The following is a 24,176-nucleotide window of genomic DNA, read 5'->3' on the forward strand; positions in this document are numbered from 1 at the left end:
TACAATTTGTGGGGAAATTGTGTGAAGTGTTCTTGCCTCCACCAGTAGTCTACAACTGGAGTGGGCGGAGTAACTGTTATCATTTATATAGCACATTTAATTGCAATGTTGTTGCACAGTTACATTAAACCATACATTTATAAAACCATTAGCAGGTGTGAAAAAGGCTTTGTCTATGACATCACTTGCTGCTGCAGCCTTGCACAGGTCAGAGTATTTTGGCGGTTGCCATCTTCAAACGGTCGTATTTTAAAAACTATAAATCCTACAGCGAAGAGCTTTATATTGTGAGAATCACAACACCCATACCTACATTTTGATGCATAGTATGTCTCTGCAATATTAACAATGAAGGCACAGTCGCAGTTTAGAAATTGCCCTTCAAATGTGAGCTTTGCAGAGTGGAGTTTCAATGAATGTCAATGGAAGGCATGAGTTGCAAACAAATGGTCATATTGCGAAAACTATCAGGACTATGGCTTAGCTGTGGAAATTTTTAGTGGCAGCAGGGATAGCTGAACGTTTTGATATAAGATTTGTGTAGGTGGGCCTGAAAATGAGGGAGTGGTGGCAGTTTAGAAATCATGTCCTGATTTTTCAGCTTTTGCCAGCTCCCACTCTAGCTTTGCCATTCATTCCTATGGGACAAATTTCGCCACAAGAACGACGATATTACGAGAACCATTTGGCGAAACGTTCCACAAAGTAATAGCAATCCGATCGGGAACAATCTGCACGTTTTGGTAAATTTTTATCTATGTAGTGTAAAAACTGTGGGAGGAGTTAGGGTGGCAAATTTGGCTATAATAAGAATAAGAATAATAATAATAACTAGAAAAGCTACAATTTCTGGGGAAATTGTGTGAAGTGTTCTTGCCTCCATCAGTAGTCTACAACTAGAGTGGGCGGAGTAACTGTTAGTATTTATTTATATAGCACATTTAATTGCAATGTTGTTGCCCAAAGTGCTTCACAGTTACATTAAAACATACAGTTATAAAAAAATTAGCAGGTGTAAAAGGCTTTGTCTATGACATCACTTGCTGCTGCAGCCTTGCACAGGTCAGAGTATTTTGGCGGTTGCCATCTTCAAACGGTCGTATTTTAAAAACTATAATTCCTACAGTGAAGAGCTTTATATTGTGAGAATCACAAGACCCAGACCTACATTTTGATGTATAGTATGTCTCTGAGATATTAACAATGAAGGCACAGTCGCAGTTTAGAAATTGCCCTTCAAATGTGAGCTTTGCAGAGTGGAGTTTCAATGAATGTCAATGGAAGGCGTGAGTTGCAAACAAATGGTCATATTGTGAAAACTATCAGGACTATGGCTTAGCCGTGGACATTTCTAGTGGCAGCAGGGATAGCTGAACGTTTTGATATAAGATTTGTGTAGGTGGGCCTGAAAATGAGGGAGTGGTGGCAGTTTAGAAATCATGTCCTGATTTTTCAGCTTTTGCCAGCTCCCACTCTAGCTTTGCCATTCATTCCTATGGGACAAATTTCGCCACAAGAACGACGATATTCCGTGAACCATTCGGCGAAACGTTCCACAAAGTAATAGCAATCCGATCGGGAACAATCTGCACGTTTTGGTATATTTTTGTCTATGTAGTGTAAAAACTGTGGGAGGAGTTAGGGTGGCAAATTTGGCTATAATAAGAATAATAAGAATAATAATAATAATATATATTAAAAACTGTGGGAGGAGTTAGGGTGGCAAATTTGGCTATAATAAGAATAATAATAATAACTAGAAAAGCTACAATTTCTGGGGAAATTGTGTGAAGTGTTCTTGCCTCCATCAGTAGTCTACAACTAGAGTGGGCGGAGTAACTGTTAGTATTTATTTATATAGCACATTTAATTGCAATGTTGTTGCCCAAAGTGCTTCACAGTTACATTAAAACATACAGTTATAAAAAATTAGCAGGTGTAAAAGGCTTTGTCTATGACATCACTTGCTGCTGCAGCCTTGCACAGGTCAGAGTATTTTGGCGGTTGCCATCTTCAAACGGTCGTATTTTAAAAACTATAATTCCTACAGTGAAGAGCTTTATATTGTGAGAATCACAAGACCCAGACCTACATTTTGATGTATAGTATGTCTCTGAGATATTAACAATGAAGGCACAGTCGCAGTTTAGAAATTGCCCTTCAAATGTGAGCTTTGCAGAGTGGAGTTTCAATGAATGTCAATGGAAGGCGTGAGTTGCAAACAAATGGTCATATTGTAAAAACTATCAGGACTATGGCTTAGCCGTGGACATTTCTAGTGGCAGCAGGGATAGCTGAACGTTTTGATATAAGATTTGTGTAGGTGGGCCTGAAAATGAGGGAGTGGTGGCAGTTTAGAAATCATGTCCTGATTTTTCAGCTTTTGCCAGCTCCCACTCTAGCTTTGCCATTCATTCCTATGGGACAAATTTCGCCACAAGAACGACGATATTCCGAGAACCATTCGCCGAAACGTTCCACAAAGTAATAGCAATCCGATCGGGAACAATCTGCACGTTTTGGTATATTTTTGTCTATGTAGTGTAAAAACTGTGGGAGGAGTTAGGGTGGCAAATTTGGCTATAATAATAATAATAATAACTAGAAAAGCTACAATTTCTGGGGAAATTGAGTGAAGTGTTCTTGCCTCCACCAGTAGTCTACGACTGGAGTGGGCAAAGTAACTGTTATTATTTATTTATATAGCACGTTTAATTGCAACGTTGTTGCCCAAAGTGCTTCACGGTTACATTAAAACATACAGTTATAGAAACCATTAGCAGGTGCAAAAGGCCCTGTCTATGACATCACTTGCTGCTGCAGCCTGGCACAGGTCAGAGTATTTTTGCGGTTGCCATCTTCAAACGGTCGTATTTTAAAAACTATAATTCCTACAGTGAAGAGCTTTATATTGTGAGAATCACAAGACCCAGACCTACATTTTGATGTATAGTATGTCTCTGAGATATTAACAATGAAGGCACAGTCGCAGTTTAGAAATTGCCCTTCAAATGTGAGCTTTGCAGAGTGGAGTTTCAATGAATGTCAATGGACTGCGTGAGTTGCAAACAAATGGACATATTGTGAAAACTATAAGGAATACGACTTAGCTGTGGACATTTTTAGTGGCAGCAGGGATAGCTGAACGTTTTGATATAAGATTTGTGTAGGTGGGCCTGAAAATGAGGGAGTGGTGGCAGTTTAGAAATCATGTCCTGATTTTTCAGCTTTTGCCAGCTCCCACTCTAGCTTTGCCATTCATTCCTATGGGACAAATTTTGCCACAAGAACGACGATATTCCGTGAACCATTCGGCGAAATGTTCTACAAAGTAATAGCAATCCGATCGGGAACAATCTGCACGTTTTGGTAAATTTTCGGCTATGTAGTGTAAAAACTGTGGGAGGAGTTAGGGTGGCAAATTTGGCTATAATAAGAATAATAATAATAACTAGAAAAGGTACAATTTGTGGGGAAATTGTGTGAAGTGTTCTTGCCTCCACCAGTAGTCTACAACTGGAGTGGGCGGAGTAACTGTTATCATTTATATAGCACATTTAATTGCAATGTTGTTGCACAGTTACATTAAACCATACATTTATAAAACCATTAGCAGGTGTGAAAAAGGCTTTGTCTATGACATCACTTGCTGCTGCAGCCTTGCACAGGTCAGAGTATTTTGGCGGTTGCCATCTTCAAACGGTCGTATTTTAAAAACTATAAATCCTACAGCGAAGAGCTTTATATTGTGAGAATCACAACACCCATACCTACATTTTGATGCATAGTATGTCTCTGCAATATTAACAATGAAGGCACAGTCGCAGTTTAGAAATTGCCCTTCAAATGTGAGCTTTGCAGAGTGGAGTTTCAATGAATGTCAATGGAAGGCATGAGTTGCAAACAAATGGTCATATTGCGAAAACTATCAGGACTATGGCTTAGCTGTGGAAATTTTTAGTGGCAGCAGGGATAGCTGAACGTTTTGATATAAGATTTGTGTAGGTGGGCCTGAAAATGAGGGAGTGGTGGCAGTTTAGAAATCATGTCCTGATTTTTCAGCTTTTGCCAGCTCCCACTCTAGCTTTGCCATTCATTCCTATGGGACAAATTTCGCCACAAGAACGACGATATTACGAGAACCATTTGGCGAAACGTTCCACAAAGTAATAGCAATCCGATCGGGAACAATCTGCACGTTTTGGTAAATTTTTATCTATGTAGTGTAAAAACTGTGGGAGGAGTTAGGGTGGCAAATTTGGCTATAATAAGAATAAGAATAATAATAATAACTAGAAAAGCTACAATTTCTGGGGAAATTGTGTGAAGTGTTCTTGCCTCCATCAGTAGTCTACAACTAGAGTGGGCGGAGTAACTGTTAGTATTTATTTATATAGCACATTTAATTGCAATGTTGTTGCCCAAAGTGCTTCACAGTTACATTAAAACATACAGTTATAAAAAATTAGCAGGTGTAAAAGGCTTTGTCTATGACATCACTTGCTGCTGCAGCCTTGCACAGGTCAGAGTATTTTGGCGGTTGCCATCTTCAAACGGTCGTATTTTAAAAACTTTAATTCCTACAGTGAAGAGCTTTATATTGTGAGAATCACAAGACCCAGACCTACATTTTGATGTATAGTATGTCTCTGAGATATTAACAAGGAAGGCACAGTCGCAGTTTAGAAATTGCCCTTCAAATGTGAGCTTTGCAGAGTGGAGTTTCAATGAATGTCAATGGAAGGCGTGAGTTGCAAACAAATGGTCATATTGTGAAAACTATCAGGACTATGGCTTAGCCGTGGACATTTCTAGTGGCAGCAGGGATAGCTGAACGTTTTGATATAAGATTTGTGTAGGTGGGCCTGAAAATGAGGGAGTGGTGGCAGTTTAGAAATCATGTCCTGATTTTTCAGCTTTTGCCAGCTCCCACTCTAGCTTTGCCATTCATTCCTATGGGACAAATTTCGCCACAAGAACGACGATATTCCGTGAACCATTCGGCGAAACGTTCCACAAAGTAATAGCAATCCGATCGGGAACAATCTGCACGTTTTGGTATATTTTTGTCTATGTAGTGTAAAAACTGTGGGAGGAGTTAGGGTGGCAAATTTGGCTATAATAAGAATAATAAGAATAATAATAATAATATATATGTGAGATAACATTAAGTGGTCTTGCTATGCAAGAACACTTAACTAGAAAAGCTACAATTTCTGGGGAAATTGTGAAGTGTTCTTGCCTCCACCAGTAGTCTACAACTGGAGTGGGCGGAGTAACTGTTATTATTTATTTATATAGCACATTTAATTGCAATGTTGTTGCCCAAAGTGCTTCACAGTTACATTAAAACATACAGTTATAAAAACATTAGCAGGTGTAAAAGGCTTTGTCTATGACATCACTTGCTGCTGCAGCCTGGCACAGGTCAGAGTATTTTTGTGGTTGCCATCTTCAAACGGTCATATTTTTAAAACTATACATCCTACAGCGAAGAGCTTTATATTGTGAGAATCACAAGACCCATACCTACATTTTGATGTATAGTATGTCTCTGAGATATTAACAATGAAGGCACAGTCGCAGTTTAGAAATTGCCCTTCAAATGTGAGCTTTGCAGAGTGGAGTTTCAATGAATGTCAATGGAAGGCGTGAGTTGCAAACAAATGGTCATATTGTGAAAACTATCAGGACTATGGCTTAGCTGTGGACATTTTTAGTGGCAGCAGGGATAGCTGAACGTTTTGATATAAGATTTGTGTAGGTGGGCCTGAAAATTAGGGGGTGGTGGCAGTTTAGAAATCATGTCCTGATTTTTCAGCTTTTGCCAGCTCCCACTCTAGCTTTGCCATTCATTCCTATGGGACAAATTTCGCCAGAAGAACGACGATATTCCGTGAACCATTCGGCGAAACGTTCCACAAAGTAATAGCAATCCGATCGGGAACAATCTGCACGTTTTGGTATATTTTTGTCTATGTAGTGTAAAAACTGTGGGAGGAGTTAGGGTGGCAAATTTGGCTATAATAAGAATAATAAGAATAATAATAATAATATATATGTGAGATAACATTAAGTGGTCTTGCTATGCAAGAACACTTAATAACTAGAAAAGCTACAATTTCTGGGGATATTGTGAAGTGTTCTTGCCTCCATCAGTAGTCTACAACTGGAGTGGGCGGAGTAACTGTTAGTATTTATTTATATAGCACATTTAATTGCAACGTTGTTGCCCAAAGTGCTTCACAGTTACATTAAAACATACAGTTATAGAAACCATTAGCAGGTGCAAAAGGCCCTGTCTATGACATCACTTGCTGCTGCAGCCTTGCACAGGTCAGAGTATTTTTGCGGTTGCCATCTTCAAACGGCCGTATTTTAAAAACTATAAATCCTACAGTGAAGAGCTTTATATTGTGAGAATCACAAGACCCAGACCTACATTTTGATGTATAGTATGTCTCTGAGATATTAACAATGAAGGCACAGTCGCAGTTTAGAAATTGCCCTTCAAATGTGAGCTTTGCAGAGTGGAGTTTCAATGAATGTCAATGGACTGCGTGAGTTGCAAACAAATGGTCATATTGTGAAAACTATAAGGACTATGGCTTAGCTGTGGATATTTTTTGTGGCAGCAGGGATAGCTGAACGTTTTGATATAAGATTTGTGTAGGTGGGCCTGAAAATGAGGGAGTGGTGGCAGTTTAGAAATCATGTCCTGATTTTTCAGCTTTTGCCAGCTCCCACTCTAGCTTTGCCATTCATTCCTATGGGACAAATTTTGCCACAAGAACGACGATATTCCGTGAACCATTCGGCGAAATGTTCTACAAAGTAATAGCAATCCGATCGGGAACAATCTGCACGTTTTGGTAAATTTTCGGCTATGTAGTGTAAAAACTGTGGGAGGAGTTAGGGTGGCAAATTTGGCTATAATAAGAATAATAATAATAATATATATGTGAGATAACATTAAGTGGTCTTGCTATGCAAGAACACTTAATAATAATATATATGTGAGATAACATTAAGTGGTCTTGCTATGCAAGAACACTTAATAATAATAATATATATGTGAGATAACATGAAGTGGTCTTGCTATGCAAGAACACTTAATAACTAGAAAAGCTACAATTTCTGGGGAAATTGTGTGAAGTGTTCTTGCCTCCACCAGTAGTCTACAACTGGAGTGGGCGGAGTAACTGTTATCATTTATATAGCACATTTAATTGCAATGTTGTTGCACAGTTACACTAGAAAAGCTACAATTTCTGGGGAAATTGTGTGAAGTGTTCTTGCCTCCATCAGTAGTCTACAATTAGAGTGGGCGGAGTAACTGTTAGTATTTATTTATATAGCACATTTAATTGCAATGTTGTTGCCCAAAGTGCTTCACAGTTACATTAAAACATACAGTTATAAAAAATTAGCAGGTGTAAAAGGCTTTGTCTATGACATCACTTGCTGCTGCAGCCTTGCACAGGTCAGAGTATTTTGGCGGTTGCCATCTTCAAACGGTCGTATTTTAAAAACTATAAATCCTACAGTGAAGAGCTTTATATTGTGAGAATCACAAGACCCCGACCTACATTTTGATGTAAAGTATGTCTCTGAGATGGGTATATTTTTGTCTATGTAGTGTAAAAACTGTGGGAGGAGTTAGGGTGGCAAATTTGGCTATAATAAGAATAATAATAACTAGAAAAGCTACAATTTCTGGGGAAATTGTGAAGTGTTCTTGCCTCCACCAGTAGTCTACAACTGGAGTGGGCGCAGTAACTGTTATCATTTATATAGCACATTTAATTGCATCTTTGTTGCACAGTTACATTAAACCATACATTTATAAAAACTCTAGCAGGTGTACAAAAGGCTTTGTCTATGACATCACTTGCTGCTGCAGCCTTGCACAGGTCAGAGTATTTTGGCGGTTGCCATCTTCAAACGGTCGTATTTTAAAAACTATAAATCCTACAGTGAAGAGCTTTATATTGTGAGAATCACAAGACCCAGACCTACATTTTGATGTATAGTATGTCTCTGAGATAATAACAATGAAGGCACAGTCGCAGTTTAGAAATTGCCCTTCAAATGTGAGCTTTGCAGAGTGGAGTTTCAATGAATGTCAATGGACTGCGTGAGTTGCAAACAAATGGTCATATTGTGAAAACTATAAGGACTATGGCTTAGCTGTGGATATTTTTTGTGGCAGCAGGGATAGCTGAACGTTTTGATATAAGATTTGTGTAGGTGGGCCTGAAAATGAGGGAGTGGTGGCAGTTTAGAAATCATGTCCTGATTTTTCAGCTTTTGCCAGCTCCCACTCTAGCTTTGCCATTCATTCCTATGGGACAAATTTTGCCACAAGAACGACGATATTCCGTGAACCATTCGGCGAAATGTTCTACAAAGTAATAGCAATCCGATCGGGAACAATCTGCACGTTTTGGTAAATTTTCGGCTATGTAGTGTAAAAACTGTGGGAGGAGTTAGGGTGGCAAATTTGGCTATAATAAGAATAATAATAATAATATATATGTGAGATAACATTAAGTGGTCTTGCTATGCAAGAACACTTAATAATAATATATATGTGAGATAACATTAAGTGGTCTTGCTATGCAAGAACACTTAATAATAATAATATATATGTGAGATAACATGAAGTGGTCTTGCTATGCAAGAACACTTAATAACTAGAAAAGCTACAATTTCTGGGGAAATTGTGTGAAGTGTTCTTGCCTCCACCAGTAGTCTACAACTGGAGTGGGCGGAGTAACTGTTATCATTTATATAGCACATTTAATTGCAATGTTGTTGCACAGTTACACTAGAAAAGCTACAATTTCTGGGGAAATTGTGTGAAGTGTTCTTGCCTCCATCAGTAGTCTACAATTAGAGTGGGCGGAGTAACTGTTAGTATTTATTTATATAGCACATTTAATTGCAATGTTGTTGCCCAAAGTGCTTCACAGTTACATTAAAACATACAGTTATAAAAAATTAGCAGGTGTAAAAGGCTTTGTCTATGACATCACTTGCTGCTGCAGCCTTGCACAGGTCAGAGTATTTTGGCGGTTGCCATCTTCAAACGGTCGTATTTTAAAAACTATAAATCCTACAGTGAAGAGCTTTATATTGTGAGAATCACAAGACCCCGACCTACATTTTGATGTAAAGTATGTCTCTGAGATATTAACAATGAAGGCACAGTCGCAGTTTAGAAATTGCCCTTCAAATGTGAGCTTTGCAGAGTGGAGTTTCAATGAATGTCAATGGAAGGCGTGAGTTGCAAACAAATGGTCATATTGTGAAAACTATCAGGACTATGGCTTAGCTGTGGACATTTTTAGTGGCAGCAGGGATAGCTGAACGTTTTGATATAAGATTTGTGTAGGTGGGCCTGAAAATTAGGGGGTGGTGGCAGTTTAGAAATCATGTCCTGATTTTTCAGCTTTTGCCAGCTCCCACTCTAGCTTTGCCATTCATTCCTATGGGACAAATTTCGCCACAAGAACGACGATATTCCGTGAACCATTCGGCGAAACGTTCCACAAAGTAATAGCAATCCGATCGGGAACAATCTGCACGTTTTGGTATATTTTTGTCTATGTAGTGTAAAAACTGTGGGAGGAGTTAGGGTGGCAAATTTGGCTATAATAAGAATAATAATAACTAGAAAAGCTACAATTTCTGGGGAAATTGTGAAGTGTTCTTGCCTCCACCAGTAGTCTACAACTGGAGTGGGCGCAGTAACTGTTATCATTTATATAGCACATTTAATTGCATCTTTGTTGCACAGTTACATTAAACCATACATTTATAAAAACTCTAGCAGGTGTACAAAAGGCTTTGTCTATGACATCACTTGCTGCTGCAGCCTTGCACAGGTCAGAGTATTTTGGCGGTTGCCATCTTCAAACGGTCGTATTTTAAAAACTATAAATCCTACAGTGAAGAGCTTTATATTGTGAGAATCACAAGACCCAGACCTACATTTTGATGCATAGTATGTCTCTGAGATATTAACAATGAAGGCACAGTCGCAGTTTAGAAATTGCCCTTCAAATGTGAGCTTTGCAGAGTGGAGTTTCAATGAATGTCAATGGAAGGCGTGAGTTGCAAACAAATGGTCATATTGTGAAAACTATCAGGACTATGGCTTAGCCGTGGACATTTCTAGTGGCAGCAGGGATAGCTGAACGTTTTGATATAAGATTTGTGTAGGTGGGCCTGAAAATGAGGGAGTGGTGGCAGTTTAGAAATCATGTCCTGATTTTTCAGCTTTTGACAGCTCCCACTCTAGCTTTGCCATTCATTCCTATGGGACGAATTTCGCCACAAGAACGACGATATTCCGTGAACCATTCGGCGAAACGTTCCACAAAGTAATAGCAATCCGATCGGGAACAATCTGCACGTTTTGGTATATTTTTGTCTATGTAGTGTAAAAACTGTGGGAGGAGTTAGGGTGGCAAATTTGGCTATAATAAGAATAATAAGAATAATAATAATAATATATATGTGAGATAACATTAAGTGGTCTTGCTATGCAAGAACACTTAACTAGAAAAGCTACAATTTCTGGGGAAATTGTGTGAAGTGTTCTTGCCTCCATCAGTAGTCTACAACTAGAGTGGGCGGAGTAACTGTTAGTATTTATTTATATAGCACATTTAATTGCAATGTTGTTGCCCAAAGTGCTTCACAGTTACATTAAAACATACAGTTATAAAAAAATTAGCAGGTGTAAAAGGCTTTGTCTATGACATCACTTGCTGCTGCAGCCTTGCACAGGTCAGAGTATTTTGGCGGTTGCCATCTTCAAACGGTCGTATTTTAAAAACTATAATTCCTACAGTGAAGAGCTTTATATTGTGAGAATCACAAGACCCAGACCTACATTTTGATGTATAGTATGTCTCTGAGATATTAACAATGAAGGCACAGTCGCAGTTTAGAAATTGCCCTTCAAATGTGAGCTTTGCAGAGTGGAGTTTCAATGAATGTCAATGGAAGGCGTGAGTTGCAAACAAATGGTCATATTGTGAAAACTATAAGGACTATGGCTTAGCCGTGTACATTTCTAGTGGCAGCAGGGATAGCTGAACGTTTTGATATAAGATTTGTGTAGGTGGGCCTGAAAATGAGGGAGTGGTGGCAGTTTAGAAATCATGTCCTGATTTTTCAGCTTTTGCCAGCTCCCACTCTAGCTTTGCCATTCATTCCTATGGGACAAATTTCGCCACAAGAACGACGATATTCCGTGAACCATTCGGCGAAACGTTCCACAAAGTAATAGCAATCCGATCGGGAACAATCTGCACGTTTTGGTATATTTTTGTCTATGTAGTGTAAAAACTGTGGGAGGAGTTAGGGTGGCAAATTTGGCAATAATAAGAATAATAATAATAATATATATGTGAGATAACATTAAGTGGTCTTGCTATGCAAGAACACTTAATAATAATAACTAGAAAAGCTAAAATTTCTGGGGAAATTGTGAAGTGTTCTTGCCTCCACCAGTAGTCTACAACTGGAGTGGGCGGAGTAACTGTTATTATTTATTTATATAGCACATTTAATTGCAACGTTGTTGCCCAAAGTGCTTCACAGTTACATTAAAACATACAGTTATAGAAACCATTAGCAGGTGCAAAAGGCCCTGTCTATGACATCACTTGCTGCTGCAGCCTTGCACAGGTCAGAGTATTTTTGCGGTTCCCATCTTCAAACGGTCGTATTTTAAAAACTATAAATCCTACAGTGAAGAGCTTTATATTGTGAGAATCACAAGAACCAGACCTACATTTTGATGTATAGTATGTCTCTGAGATATTAACAATGAAGGCACAGTCGCAGTTTAGAAATTGCCCTTCAAATGTGAGCTTTGCAGAGTGGAGTTTCAATGAATGTCAATGGAAGGCGTGAGTTGCAAACAAATGGTCATATTGTGAAAACTATCAGGACTATGGCTTAGCCGTGGACATTTCTAGTGGCAGCAGGGATAGCTGAACGTTTTGATATAAGATTTGTGTAGGTGGGCCTGAAAATGAGGGAGTGGTGGCAGTTTAGAAATCATGTCCTGATTTTTCAGCTTTTGTCAGCTCCCACTCTAGCTTTGCCATTCATTCCTATGGGACAAATTTCGACACAAGAACGACGATATTCCGTGAACCATTCGGCGAAACGTTCCACAAAGTAATAGCAATCCGATCGGGAACAATCTGCACGTTTTGGTATATTTTTGTCTATGTAGTGTAAAAACTGTGGGAGGAGTTAGGGTGGCAAATTTGGCTATAATAATAATAATAATAATAACTAGAAAAGCTACAATTTCTGGGGAAATTGTGTGAAGTGTTCTTGCCTCCATCAGTAGTCTACAACTAGAGTGGGCGGAGTAACTGTTAGTATTTATTTATATAGCACATTTAATTGCAATGTTGTTGCCCAAAGTGCTTCACAGTTACATTAAAACATACAGTTATAAAAAAATTAGCAGGTGTAAAAGGCTTTGTCTATGACATCACTTGCTGCTGCAGCCTTGCACAGGTCAGAGTATTTTGGCGGTTGCCATCTTCAAACGGTCGTATTTTAAAAACTATAATTCCTACAGTGAAGAGCTTTATATTGTGAGAATCACAAGACCCAGACCTACATTTTGATGTATAGTATGTCTCTGAGATATTAACAATGAAGGCACAGTCGCAGTTTAGAAATTGCCCTTCAAATGTGAGCTTTGCAGAGTGGAGTTTCAATGAATGTCAATGGAAGGCGTGAGTTGCAAACAAATGGTCATATTGTGAAAACTATAAGGACTATGGCTTAGCCGTGTACATTTCTAGTGGCAGCAGGGATAGCTGAACGTTTTGATATAAGATTTGTGTAGGTGGGCCTGAAAATGAGGGAGTGGTGGCAGTTTAGAAATCATGTCCTGATTTTTCAGCTTTTGCCAGCTCCCACTCTAGCTTTGCCATTCATTCCTATGGGACAAATTTCGCCACAAGAACGACGATATTCCGTGAACCATTCGGCGAAACGTTCCACAAAGTAATAGCAATCCGATCGGGAACAATCTGCACGTTTTGGTATATTTTTGTCTATGTAGTGTAAAAACTGTGGGAGGAGTTAGGGTGGCAAATTTGGCTATAATAAGAATAATAAGAATAATAATAATAATATATATGTGAGATAACATTAAGTGGTCTTGCTATGCAAGAACACTTAATAACTAGAAAAGCTACAATTTCTGGGGAAATTGAGTGAAGTGTTCTTGCCTCCACCAGTAGTCTACGACTGGAGTGGGCAGAGTAACTGTTATTATTTATTTATATAGCACATTTAATTGCAACGTTGTTGCCCAAAGTGCTTCATGGTTACATTAAAACATACAGTTATAGAAACCATTAGCAGGTGCAAAAGGCCCTGTCTATGACATCACTTGCTGCTGCAGCCTTGCACAGGTCAGAGTATTTTTGCGGTTCCCATCTTCAAACGGTCGTATTTTAAAAACTATAAATCCTACAGTGAAGAGCTTTATATTGTGAGAATCACAAGACCCAGACCTACATTTTGATGTATAGTATGTCTCTGAGATATTAACAATGAAGGCACAGTCGCAGTTTAGAAATTGCCCTTCAAATGTGAGCTTTGCAGAGTGGAGTTTCAATGAATGTCAATGGACTGCGTGAGTTGCAAACAAATGGTCATATTGTGAAAACTATAAGGAATACGACTTAGCTGTGGACATTTTTAGTGGCAGCAGGGATAGCTGAACGTTTTGATATAAGATTTGTGTAGGTGGGCCTGAAAATGAGGGAGTGGTGGCAGTTTAGAAATCATGTCCTGATTTTTCAGCTTTTGCCAGCTCCCACTCTAGCTTTGCCATTCATTCCTATGGGACAAATTTTGCCACAAGAACGACGATATTCCGTGAACCATTCGGCGAAATGTTCTACAAAGTAATAGCAATCCGATCGGGAACAATCTGCACGTTTTGGTAAATTTTCGGCTATGTAGTGTAAAAACTGTGGGAGGAGTTAGGGTGGCAAATTTGGCTATAATAAGAATAAGAATAATAATAATAACTAGAAAAGCTACAATTTCTGGGGAAATTGTGTGAAGTGTTCTTGCCTCCATCAGTAGTCTACAACTAGAGTGGGCGGAGTAACTGTTAGTATTTATTTATATAGCACATTTAATTGCAATGTTGTTGCCCAAAGTGCTTCACAGTTACATTAAAACATACAGTTATAGAAACCATTAGCAGGTGCAAAAGGCCCTGTCTATGACATCACTTGCTGCTGCAGCCTTGCACAGGTCAGAGTATTTTGGCGGTTGCCATCTTCAAACGGTCGTATTTTAAAAACTATAATTCCTACAGTGAAGAGCTTTATATTGTGAGAATCACAAGACCCAGACCTACATTTTGATGTATAGTATGTCTCTGAGATATTAACAATGAAGGCACAGTCGCAGTTTAGAAATTGCCCTTCAAATGTGAGCTTTGCAGAGTGGAGTTTCAATGAATGTCAATGGAAGGCGTGAGTTGCAAACAAATGGTTATATTGTGAAAACTATCAGGATTATGGCTTAGCTGTGGACATTTCTAGTGGCAACAGGGATAGCTGAACGTTTTGATATAAGATTTGTGTAGGTGGGCCTGAAAATGAGGGAGTGGTGGCAGTTTAGAAATCATGTCCTGATTTTTCAGCTTTTGCCAGCTCCCACTCTAGCTTTGCCATTCATTCCTATGGGACAAATTTCGCCACAAGAACGACGATATTCCGTGAACCATTCGGCGAAACGTTCCACAAAGTAATAGCAATCCGATCGGGAACAATCTGCATGTTTTGGTATATTTTTGTCTATGTAGTATAAAAACTGTGGGAGGAGTTAGGGTGGCAAATTTGGCTATAATAAGAATAATAAGAATAATAATAATAATATATATGTGAGATAACATTAAGTGGTCTTGCTTTGCAAGAACACTTAACTAGAAAAGCTACAATTTCTGGGGAAATTGTGTGAAGTGTTCTTGCCTCCATCAGTAGTCTACAACTAGAGTGGGCGGAGTAACTGTTAGTATTTATTTATATAGCACATTTAATTGCAATGTTGTTGCCCAAAGTGCTTCACAGTTACATTAAAACATACAGTTATCAAAAATTAGCAGGTGTAAAAGGCTTTGTCTATGACATCACTTGCTGCTGCAGCCTTGCACAGGTCAGAGTATTTTGGCGGTTGCCATCTTCAAACGGTCGTATTTTAAAAACTATAATTCCTACAGTGAAGAGCTTTATATTGTGAGAATCACAAGACCCAGACCTACATTTTGATGTATAGTATGTCTCTGAGATATTAACAATGAAGGCACAGTCGCAGTTTAGAAATTGCCCTTCAAATGTGAGCTTTGCAGAGTGGAGTTTCAATGAATGTCAATGGAAGGCGTGAGTTGCAAACAAATGGTCATATTGTGAAAACTATAAGGACTATGGCTTAGCCGTGGACATTTCTAGTGGCAGCAGGGATAGCTGAACGTTTTGATATAAGATTTGTGTAGGTGGGCCTGAAAATGAGGGAGTGGTGGCAGTTTAGAAATCATGTCCTGATTTTTCAGCTTTTGCCAGCTCCCACTCTAGCTTTGCCATTCATTCCTATGGGACAAATTTCGCCACAAGAACGACGATATTCCGTGAACCATTCGGCGAAACGTTCCACAAAGTAATAGCAATCCGATCGGGAACAATCTGCACGTTTTGGTATATTTTTGTCTATGTAGTGTAAAAACTGTGGGAGGAGTTAGGGTGGCAAATTTGGCTATAATAATAATAATAATAATAACTAGAAAAGCTACAATTTCTGGGGAAATTGTGTGAAGTGTTCTTGCCTCCATCAGTAGTCTACAACTAGAGTGGGCGGAGTAACTGTTAGTATTTATTTATATAGCACATTTAATTGCAATGTTGTTGCCCAAAGTGCTTCACAGTTACATTAAAACATACAGTTATAAAAAATTAGCAGGTGTAAAAGGCTTTGTCTATGACATCACTTGCTGCTGCAGCCTTGCACAGGTCAGAGTATTTTGGCGGTTGCCATCTTCAAACGGTCGTATTTTAAAAACTATAATTCCTACAGTGAAGAGCTTTATATTGTGAGAATCACAAGACCCAGACCTACATTTTGATGTATAGTATGTCTCTGAGATATTTACAATGAAGGCACAGTCGCAGTTTAGAAATTGCCCTTCAAATGTGAGCTTTGCAGAGTGGAGTTTCAATGAATGTCAATGGAAGGCGTGAGTTGCAAACAAATGGTCATATTGTGAAAACTATCAGGACTATGGCTTAGCCGTGGACATTTCTAGTGGCAGCAGGGATAGCTGAACGTTTTGATATAAGATTTGTGTAGGTGAGCCTGAAAATGAGGGAGTGGTGGCAGTTTAGAAATCATGTCCTGATTTTTCAGCTTTTGCCAGCTCCCACTCTAGCTTTGCCATTCATTCCTATGGGACAAATTTCGCCACAAGAACGACGATATTCCGTGAACCATTCGGCGAAACGTTCCACAAAGTAATAGCAATCCGATCGGGAACAATCTGCACGTTTTGGTATATTTTTGTCTATGTAGTGTAAAAACTGTGGGAGGAGTTAGGGTGGCAAATTTGGCTATAATAATAATAATAATAATAACTAGAAAAGCTACAATTTCTGGGGAAATTGTGTGAAGTGTTCTTGCCTCCATCAGTAGTCTACAACTAGAGTGGGCGGAGTAACTGTTAGTATTTATTTATATAGCACATTTAATTGCAATGTTGTTGCCCAAAGTGCTTCACAGTTACATTAAAACATACAGTTATAAAAAATTTGCAGGTGTAAAAGGCTTTGTCTATGACATCGCTTGCTGCTGCAGCCTTGCACAGGTCAGAGTATTTTGGCGGTTGCCATATTCAAACGGTCGTATTTTAAAAACTATAAATCCTACAGTGAAGAGCTTTATATTGTGAGAATCACAAGACCCAGACCTACATTTTGATGTATAGTATGTCTCTGAGATATTAACAATGAAGGCACAGTCGCAGTTTAGAAATTGCCCTTCAAATGTGAGCTTTGCAGAGTGGAGTTTCAATGAATGTCAATGGAAGGCGCGAGTTGCAAACAAATGGTCATATTGTGAAAACTATCAGGACTATGGCTTAGCCGTGGACATTTCTAGTGGCAGCAGGGATAGCTGAACGTTTTGATATAAGATTTGTGTAGGTGGGCCTGAAAATGAGGGAGTGGTGGCAGTTTAGAAATCATGTCCTGATTTTTCAGCTTTTGCCAGCTCCCACTCTAGCTTTGCCATTCATTCCTATGGGACAAATTTCGCCACAAGAACGACGATATTCCGTGAACCATTCGGCGAAACGTTCCACAAAGTAATAGCAATCCGATCGGGAACAATCTGCACGTTTTGGTATATTTTTGTCTATGTAGTGTAAAAACTGTGGGAGGAGTTAGGGTGGCAAATTTGGCTATAATAAGAATAATAAGAATAATAATAATAATATATATGTGAGATAACATTAAGTGGTCTTGCTATGCAAGAACACTTAATAACTAGAAAAGCTACAATTTCTGGGGAAATTGAGTGAAGTGTTCTTGCCTCCACCAGTAGTCTACGACTGGAGTGGGCAGAGTAACTGTTATTATTTATTTATATAGCACATTTAATTGCAACGTTGTTGCCCAAAGTGCTTCATGGTTACATTAAAACATACAGTTATAGAAACCATTAGCAGGTGCAAAAGGCCCTGTCTATGACATCACTTGCTGCTGCAGCCTTGCACAGGTCAGAGTATTTTTGCGGTTCCCATCTTCAAACGGTCGTATTTTAAAAACTATAAATCCTACAGTGAAGAGCTTTATATTGTGAGAATCACAAGACCCAGACCTACATTTTGATGTATAGTATGTCTCTGAGATATTAACAATGAAGGCACAGTCGCAGTTTAGAAATTGCCCTTCAAATGTGAGCTTTGCAGAGTGGAGTTTCAATGAATGTCAATGGACTGCGTGAGTTGCAAACAAATGGTCATATTGTGAAAACTATAAGGAATACGACTTAGCTGTGGACATTTTTAGTGGCAGCAGGGATAGCTGAACGTTTTGATATAAGATTTGTGTAGGTGGGCCTGAAAATGAGGGAGTGGTGGCAGTTTAGAAATCATGTCCTGATTTTTCAGCTTTTGCCAGCTCCCACTCTAGCTTTGCCATTCATTCCTATGGGACAAATTTTGCCACAAGAACGACGATATTCCGTGAACCATTCGGCGAAATGTTCTACAAAGTAATAGCAATCCGATCGGGAACAATCTGCACGTTTTGGTAAATTTTCGGCTATGTAGTGTAAAAACTGTGGGAGGAGTTAGGGTGGCAAATTTGGCTATAATAAGAATAAGAATAATAATAATAACTAGAAAAGCTACAATTTCTGGGGAAATTGTGTGAAGTGTTCTTGCCTCCATCAGTAGTCTACAACTAGAGTGGGCGGAGTAACTGTTAGTATTTATTTATATAGCACATTTAATTGCAATGTTGTTGCCCAAAGTGCTTCACAGTTACATTAAAACATACAGTTATAGAAACCATTAGCAGGTGCAAAAGGCCCTGTCTATGACATCACTTGCTGCTGCAGCCTTGCACAGGTCAGAGTATTTTGGCGGTTGCCATCTTCAAACGGTCGTATTTTAAAAACTATAATTCCTACAGTGAAGAGCTTTATATTGTGAGAATCACAAGACCCAGACCTACATTTTGATGTATAGTATGTCTCTGAGATATTAACAATGAAGGCACAGTCGCAGTTTAGAAATTGCCCTTCAAATGTGAGCTTTGCAGAGTGGAGTTTCAATGAATGTCAATGGAAGGCGTGAGTTGCAAACAAATGGTTATATTGTGAAAACTATCAGGATTATGGCTTAGCTGTGGACATTTCTAGTGGCAACAGGGATAGCTGAACGTTTTGATATAAGATTTGTGTAGGTGGGCCTGAAAATGAGGGAGTGGTGGCAGTTTAGAAATCATGTCCTGATTTTTCAGCTTTTGCCAGCTCCCACTCTAGCTTTGCCATTCATTCCTATGGGACAAATTTTGCCACAAGAACGACGATATTCCGTGAACCATTCGGCGAAATGTTCTACAAAGTAATAGCAATCCGATCGGGAACAATCTGCACGTTTTGGTATATTTTTGTCTATGTAGTGTAAAAACTGTGGGAGGAGTTAGGGTGGCAAATTTGGCTATAATAATAATAATAATAATAACTAGAAAAGCTACAATTTCTGGGGAAATTGTGTGAAGTGTTCTTGCCTCCATCAGTAGTCTACAACTAGAGTGGGCGGAGTAACTGTTAGTATTTATTTATATAGCACATTTAATTGCAATGTTGTTGCCCAAAGTGCTTCACAGTTACATTAAAACATACAGTTATAAAAAATTAGCAGGTGTAAAAGGCTTTGTCTATGACATCACTTGCTGCTGCAGCCTTGCACAGGTCAGAGTATTTTGGCGGTTGCCATCTTCAAACGGTCGTATTTTAAAAACTATAATTCCTACAGTGAAGAGCTTTATATTGTGAGAATCACAAGACCCAGACCTACATTTTGATGTATAGTATGTCTCTGAGATATTTACAATGAAGGCACAGTCGCAGTTTAGAAATTGCCCTTCAAATGTGAGCTTTGCAGAGTGGAGTTTCAATGAATGTCAATGGAAGGCGTGAGTTGCAAACAAATGGTCATATTGTGAAAACTATCAGGACTATGGCTTAGCCGTGGACATTTCTAGTGGCAGCAGGGATAGCTGAACGTTTTGATATAAGATTTGTGTAGGTGAGCCTGAAAATGAGGGAGTGGTGGCAGTTTAGAAATCATGTCCTGATTTTTCAGCTTTTGCCAGCTCCCACTCTAGCTTTGCCATTCATTCCTATGGGACAAATTTCGCCACAAGAACGACGATATTCCGTGAACCATTCGGCGAAACGTTCCACAAAGTAATAGCAATCCGATCGGGAACAATCTGCACGTTTTGGTATATTTTTGTCTATGTAGTGTAAAAACTGTGGGAGGAGTTAGGGTGGCAAATTTGGCTATAATAATAATAATAATAACTAGAAAAGCTACAATTTCTGGGGAAATTGTGTGAAGTGTTCTTGCCTCCATCAGTAGTCTACAACTAGAGTGGGCGGAGTAACTGTTAGTATTTATTTATATAGCACATTTAATTGCAATGTTGTTGCCCAAAGTGCTTCACAGTTACATTAAAACATACAGTTATAAAAAATTAGCAGGTGTAAAAGGCTTTGTCTATGACATCACTTACTGCTGCAGCCTTGCACAGGTCAGAGTATTTTGGCGGTTGCCATATTCAAACGGTCGTATTTTAAAAACTATAAATCCTACAGTGAAGAGCTTTATATTGTGAGAATCACAAGACCCAGACCTACATTTTGATGTATAGTATGTCTCTGAGATATTAACAATGAAGGCACAGTCGCAGTTTCGAAATTGCCCTTCAAATGTGAGCTTTGCAGAGTGGAGTTTCAATGAATGTCAATGGAAGGCGTGAGTTGCAAACAAATGGTCATATTGTGAAAACTATAAGGACTATGGCTTAGCCGTGGACATTTCTAGTGGCAGCAGGGATAGCTGAACGTTTTGATATAAGATTTGTGTAGGTGGGCCTGAAAATGAGGGAGTGGTGGCAGTTTAGAAATCATGTCCTGATTTTTCAGCTTTTGCCAGCTCCCACTCTAGCTTTGCCATTCATTCCTATGGGACAAATTTCGCCACAAGAACGACGATATTCCGTGAACCATTCGGCGAAACGTTCCACAAAGTAATAGCAATCCGATCGGGAACAATCTGCACGTTTTGGTATATTTTTGTCTATGTAGTGTAAAAACTGTGGGAGGAGTTAGGGTGGCAAATTTGGCTATAATAAGAATAATAAGAATAATAATAATAATATATATGTGAGATAACATTAAGTGGTCTTGCTATGCAAGAACACTTAATAACTAGAAAAGCTACAATTTCTGGGGAAATTGTGTGAAGTGTTCTTGCCTCCATCAGTAGTCTACAACTAGAGTGGGCGGAGTAACTGTTAGTATTTATTTATATAGTACATTTAATTGCAATGTTGTTGCCCAAAGTGCTTCACAGTTACATTAAAACATACAGTTATAAAAAATTAGCAGGTGTAAAAGGCTTTGTCTATGACATCACTTGCTGCTGCAGCCTTGCACAGGTCAGAGTATTTTGGCGGTTGCCATCTTCAAACGGTCGTATTTTAAAAACTATAATTCCTACAGTGAAGAGCTTTATATTGTGAGAATCACAAGACCCAGACCTACATTTTGATGTATAGTATGTCTCTGAGATATTAACAATGAAGGCACAGTCGCAGTTTAGAAATTGCCCTTCAAATGTGAGCTTTGCAGAGTGGAGTTTCAATGAATGTCAATGGAAGGCGTGAGTTGCAAACAAATGGTCATATTGTGAAAACTATCAGAACTATGGCTTAGCCGTGGACATTTCTAGTGGCAGCAGGGATAGCTGAACGTTTTGATATAAGATTTGTGTAGGTGGGCCTGAAAATGAGGGAGTGGTGGCAGTTTAGAAATCATGTCCTGATTTTTCAGCTTTTGCCAGCTCCCACTCTAGCTTTGCCATTCATTCCTATGGGACAAATTTCGCCACAAGAACGACGATATTCCGTGAACCATTCGGCGAAACGTTCCACAAAGTAATAGCAATCCGATCGGGAACAATCTGCACGTTTTGGTATATTTTTGTCTATGTAGTGTAAAAACTGTGGGAGGAGATAGGGTGGCAAATTTGGCTATAATAAGAATAATAAGAATAATAATAATAATATATATGTGAGATAACATTAAGTGGTCTTGCTATGCAAGAACACTTAATAATAATATATATGTGAGATAACATTAAGTGGTCTTGCTATGCAAGAACACTTAATAACTAGAAAAGCTAAAATTTCTGGGGAAATTGTGAAGTGTTCTTGCCTCCACCAGTAGTCTACAACTGGAGTGGGCGGAGTAACTGTTATTATTTATTTATATAGCACATTTAATTGCAACGTTGTTGCCCAAAGTGCTTCACAGTTACATTAAAACATACAGTTATAGAAACCATTAGCAGGTGCAAAAGGCCCTGTCTATGACATCACTTGCTGCTGCAGCCTTGCACAGGTCAGAGTATTTTTGCGGTTCCCATCTTCAAACGGTCGTATTTTAAAAACTATAAATCCTACAGTGAAGAGCTTTATATTGTGAGAATCACAAGACCCAGACCTACATTTTGATGTATAGTATGTCTCTGAGATATTAACAATGAAGGCACAGTCGCAGTTTAGAAATTGCCCTTCAAATGTAGCTTTGCAGAGTGGAGTTTCAATGAATGTCAATGGACTGCGTGAGTTGCAAACAAATGGTCGTATTGTGAAAACTATAAGGAATACGACTTAGCTGTGGATATTTTTAGTGGCAGCAGGGATAGCTGAACGTTTTGATATAAGATTTGTGTAGGTGGGCCTGAAAATGAGGGAGTGGTGGCAGTTTAGAAATCATGTCCTGATTTTTCAGCTTTTGCCAGCTCCCACTCTAGCTTTGCCATTCATTCCTATGGGACAAATTTTGCCACAAGAACGACGATATTCCGTGAACCATTCGGCGAAATGTTCTACAAAGTAATAGCAATCCGATCGGGAACAATCTGCACGTTTTGGTAAATTTTCGGCTATGTAGTGTAAAAACTGTGGGAGGAGTTAGGGTGGCAAATTTGGCTATAATAAGAATAAGAATAACTAGAAAAGGTACAATTTGTGGGGAAATTGTGTGAAGTGTTCTTGCCTCCACCAGTAGTCTACAACTGGAGTGGGCGGAGTAACTGTTATCATTTATATAGCACATTTAATTGCAATGTTGTTGCACAGTTACATTAAACCATACATTTATAAAACCATTAGCAGGTGTGAAAAAGGCTTTGTCTATGACATCACTTGCTGCTGCAGCCTTGCACAGGTCAGAGTATTTTGGCGGTTGCCATCTTCAAACGGTCGTATTTTAAAAACTATAAATCCTACAGCGAAGAGCTTTATATTGTGAGAATCACAAGACCCATACCTACATTTTGATGCATAGTATGTCTCTGCAATATTAACAATGAAGGCACAGTCGCAGTTTAGAAATTGCCCTTCAAATGTGAGCTTTGCAGAGTGGAGTTTCAATGAATGTCAATGGACTGCGTGAGTTGCAAACAAATGGTCGTATTGTGAAAACTATAAGGAATACGACTTAGCTGTGGATATTTTTAGTGGCAGCAGGGATAGCTGAACGTTTTGATATAAGATTTGTGTAGGTGGGCCTGAAAATGAGGGAGTGGTGGCAGTTTAGAAATCATGTCCTGATTTTTCAGCTTTTGCCAGCTCCCACTCTAGCTTTGCCATTCATTCCTATGGGACAAATTTTGCCACAAGAACGACGATATTCCGTGAACCATTCGGCGAAATGTTCTACAAAGTAATAGCAATCCGATCGGGAACAATCTGCACGTTTTGGTAAATTTTCGGCTATGTAGTGTAAAAACTGTGGGAGGAGTTAGGGTGGCAAATTTGGCTATAATAAGAATAAGAATAACTAGAAAAGGTACAATTTGTGGGGAAATTGTGTGAAGTGTTCTTGCCTCCACCAGTAGTCTCCAACTGGAGTGGGCGGAGTAACTGTTATCATTTATATAGCACATTTAATTGCAATGTTGTTGCACAGTTACATTAAACCATACATTTATAAAACCATTAGCAGGTGTGAAAAAGGCTTTGTCTATGACATCACTTGCTGCTGCAGCCTTGCACAGGTCAGAGTATTTTGGCGGTTGCCATCTTCAAACGGTCGTATTTTAAAAACTATAAATCCTACAGCGAAGAGCTTTATATTGTGAGAATCACAAGACCCATACCTACATTTTGATGCATAGTATGTCTCTGCAATATTAACAATGAAGGCACAGTCGCAGTTTAGAAATTGCCCTTCAAATGTGAGCTTTGCAGAGTGGAGTTTCAATGAATGTCAATGGACTGCGTGAGTTGCAAACAAATGGTCGTATTGTGAAAACT

The sequence above is a fragment of the Pelobates fuscus genome, chromosome 5 (assembly GCF_036172605.1).
Source record: "Pelobates fuscus isolate aPelFus1 chromosome 5, aPelFus1.pri, whole genome shotgun sequence".
Lineage (NCBI taxonomy): Eukaryota > Metazoa > Chordata > Amphibia > Anura > Pelobatidae > Pelobates > Pelobates fuscus.